The sequence below is a fragment of the Oculina patagonica genome, chromosome 13 (assembly GCF_052425735.1).
Source record: "Oculina patagonica isolate OP01 chromosome 13, crgOcupat, whole genome shotgun sequence".
NCBI classification, from domain to species: domain Eukaryota; kingdom Metazoa; phylum Cnidaria; class Anthozoa; order Scleractinia; family Oculinidae; genus Oculina; species Oculina patagonica.
The window spans coordinates 26,123,543-26,128,062 of record NC_135770.1 but is presented as its reverse complement, the minus strand read 5'-3'; positions in this window follow the sequence as shown (position 1 = coordinate 26,128,062).

Sequence of the window (4,520 nt, the reverse complement as noted above, 5' to 3'; positions counted from 1 at the left end):
GCAAAAGGTTCATTTCTGCACTGTTTTAAGACCTCTTTTGAAGTATGCGTTGACCTTTTCGCCTCGTAAGGATATATTTTATGGCAGGCTTATCTGTAATAACAGCTATTGTGTACCTTTATCTTTATGTGGAAATTCATTATAATTTGTGTCTGATAATAGATTCAATAATATGATGCGTTGTCGAAAACGAGATATTGGCGACTACAAAGAAACGTCATTGTTCTCCATTGCAAATTCAGTTTTACTTCTTTGGTTTTGCTTCTTAACTTCGCTTTAAAACATGCACAAATAGCATGAAGTCCATCTTTTTTGATCGCATTCTGCTTCAGTAAAATTCAGACAGTAAGCCTTGAAATCATTTTATGGTCATGGGTTAAAAAAGACGTAAGATTATTTCTGATAGATTGATTTAATTGGGCTTTCGTTTTTTCAAGGACTTCAGTATATGAACTACGCAACATCTAAAAGAAAATCGGGATTGTTGTTTCATGGTACTTAGCGTCCGATACAGAATGTTGCATTAAACTCGAGCTCGCAAAACAACGTCAGTGAAACACACAAAACACAAAACAAGTTCAAGTCAATGACATTAGTCAAGATAGAAAACCCGCAATAGTACTTGATGTGCAGAAGTGGCTTTGCTGAAAAACGGAAGATAATACACTTATGTTTTTTTTTCTTTCTTTTATATCTAGGAGAGGGGGGGGGGGGGGCGGGGGGGTATTTCTCGATGGAAGTAAGGAGGAATATTGCATAAACGTCACAAAAGAACGGGAAATAGACAACACAAAACAAGTTCTTGAATCATCGGACAAACTTCGTAAGTCACCGATGCATTGCAATGACATTAATCAAGATAGAAAACTATCCAGCAGTACTTGATCATACTCTTGTGTCTATTTCTTTCTTTTTTTCTAAGAGTAGGGGTAGGGAGGTTATTTCTCGATGGTAGTGAGGATCGTATTATCCCAATTTTATGGTATAGCAAGCGGCTCGGGTTCGCATGAACTTACGGGTTCTGTCGAACTTCCTCTCGTGTTTATTTTGAGGACATGGGAACCCTTATTCCGATCTGTTCATATACAGTTACTCACATACGGAATTAAATATTTCAGACTCCTTTCTTACTTTAGAGCATTGCATGGACATATAATCCTCTCGCACGTTTAGAGTTACTAATAAAAAATGGACGCCATGGGTGCAAACGCACTCGAGGTTTTTTCGTAATTTTGAAAAAGGGGTTTTACTCTGATGATGCTGATATCTTCAGAACCTGTTTATTCATCCCTTGCGCAAATTTTGACCTGCCAACTATGTGCCCATGACTTTCTCCTGTTGCCATGACAATGGCTGCTTGTGACTGTATGTGAACGTTTTTGACGGGGTGCAATTGTGACCGTTTTGTCTCCTTATGTCGGTCTCCTACGATTTGTGATGGTTGTTGACCGAGTGTGATGACTTGTTACGGGGCGTTGGCAGTCTGTGAAGGCTAGGCCGTGCATGCGCTTACGGTTTGAAATGCTTTTACGATTTTTTTTTGTTCTTTTAAATTTGATCTTTTATTTTGCAATACATCATTGCTCTTCAGATAGTGGTCTCATAATTTATACACCAAATCTGATTCGTGTAAAATTCAAGTTTCACTGATTTCGTTTTTTAATCGTTGCCATGGTAATATCTATTGCCCTAAAATAGCTACTAACAGACCAATATCTGGTGAAAATTTCATCTGGATCCGAGTCTGGGAAGACTGGTGAACGGCCACTGACAATGTAAGGTATGGTTTAGAAATACTCTATCGAGACCCCTTGAATTTGCACCGATAGGAACAAAAAACGATTTCCAACACCGTTTTCCATTTTCGAAATGAAAAAGGATTTTTCTGGTTAGTGGCGCTATTTAGTTATCGAGCAGGCTCAGTGTATTGATTAACACCGCCCAAATTTACCGCATGAGAAACCAGATTGTTTAATAGTTGCTCTCAGTCTGAGGTAATTAGGAAGAGTTATGAACAGTTAGAAAATTTGCTTTATTAAATAGACAATTGTGTTCTTTAACATAATATTTAGTATTAAGTTTGAAGAAAACCAGCAGCTATCGTAATCAAATATTTAAGTACAACGCCAGAGTTTCCTCCTCGTCATTTTCACACAATTCGTACTGTTCAAGTTGACAACATTGTTGTTTATCATAAATTTTAAGTGCTTATGGTTTTTGGTTTTTGTTACTCGTGAATGTAATGAAACGAGTATGGTTATGGAAAGTGATATGCAAATTTTCACTCAGTCAGTCGGTCGGTCGGTCGATGGGCTGTTAAGTTTAATTTATGAATAATAATTTATGCATTGACCTCTCACGCGAAAACGTACACTAAGGGCTTTATACCGAACGGGTAAAATACACGGCTACCGAACGGGTAACGCACGGCTCACAAAGTTGTGTGGAACGGGTGAAACTGCACGGCTGAACGGCTTGTAATTTATTCGGAACGCACGATTATGAACAACCGAACGGCTGTCGAAAAATTTGGAACGCACGGTTATGAACAACCGAACGGCTGTCGAAAAATTTGGAACGCACGGTTATGAGCTACTGAACGGCTTACAATTTATTCGGAACGCATAGCGATGAACGGCGGAACCTAAAGTTTTAAACAGATAGCCGTAAATGCCCGAACGCGAAAAGACAGAATTAATTTGTGATTGTATGCAGACGGTGCGGAAATAATTATACTAGCGGCGGTAAATTTCACGCTTAAAACAACAAAAAATAACTTTGAACTGACAACCAAATGTTTCGGAAAGCCATTAATAATTTAAATCTCTTCGGCTTGAACCCAGAGTGGCTAAAAAGTATAATAAATTTTAATCAATCAAGCGAACAATCAATGATATAAACGTTAACATCCTGAGCATGAAACGAGACGCAAAAGGTCAAATTTTAATTACATTCGACATTTTGTCGCTTTCTTTCGTTTGTACGTTCGAGTTTCTTTCTCCAGACAATCCTTTTTTTGATAAGCATGCTATTCTATACTGATATTAATTTTTATTATAACTTAGGCCTGAAAACAAAAAAGCAAAACAAAACAGCTGAACTGCAAGCGGACTCTGTTTTGCTCAGTGAAGCATGACTTTGCGAGTCAAAATCTGAAAAAATTTGCATACGATTGACAAATCACCGTGACAGGTAACGCCAAAAAAAATGCTAACTCTGGTTCTGGTTCTAAATTTCGTTTCCCTCGGCTGTGAATAAAAATACAGCTTTGCCAAGGTATCAGTTCAAAGAAATAAGTGTAGAAAACACTTCACCCCTGTAAATGAGAAACAATCGTTTCCCAAACGATGAAATATCGCCTTTTCTTATATAATTATCGCGAACATTCGGAAACGATGACCAGTGACTTTATGTATGTGTTATTAAAAGACTGGGAAGGTTAGAGCACGGCACGATTTATTAAAGGATAATCAGTAAAAGAATAACGAAACTCTATAAAAGACAGATATGTATATAATATCCGTGGAAAAAAATAAGAAGGAAAAAAAAAATTTAGCGACAGGGTACGAGAGTTGAACCCGGGTTACACGTTTTAGAACGCAGAGCTGTACCACTGAGCCATCGGTTTACTAAGCAATGAAAGTGGCGAAAAAAGTAATTCTTATACCTAAGCGACCTGTTATATGTTCACCCTCTTTAAATAAAGTTGATTATTATTATTAATCCCTATAATGAATATTTTCCATCGATACTATACTGTTTAAAGAAATGATTCAAATATATCTTTCGCATTCAAGAGTAGGTCATAGACCTCTTTGATTTGTTTTAGTTTCGTTTTTAAAACTGATATATCATATTCAGGGACCGTCTCCATCTCCATCGTCTCAGCGAGAAAGTGGGAAAATGCTAGTTCTAATCGGAACCAAGGCTCCGTGCTTTGTTCTGGCAATCCTCTTAGGCCTATAGACGAAATTTCCATATTCAGCAAGCGGCACTTCTTCCATACTCTATAGTATTATAATTTCTTGATAACGGAATATTTTTTTCTCTGCTACTTTTACACTACAGAAACAAAACAAAACCTAAAAAACTTAAAACGAAACCATTCACAGCTTATCTCGAATGCACGAAAACTTTCTACGGCGCTTAAAACCATTTCAGCTCGCGTGCAGCAGCGATAGGATGCTGGGGTGCCCCATCGTGTGCATTAAAAAAAACAGAGAGAAACGTGCCATTTTAAATGACAATAAAAAGCCTGCCAGACCAGTTTGGTTTAACTGGATATTGAAAACCAGCTTCTGTTGCGTAAAGCGACCGGTGATTCACTACACCCCCTTTACCCATGGCTCTCTCGACCTGGAACAATGTTGTGAACAACGAATAATTTGAACAGTTCTTGATAATGTTAAACTAACTTTGAAGTGCTAACAAATCAGTAAAAAACAGATAGATTGTGATAAAAAACAGATATAATAGCTAAAACCGCATCTACGTGTGATTTAACCTAATCCTGTGACTGA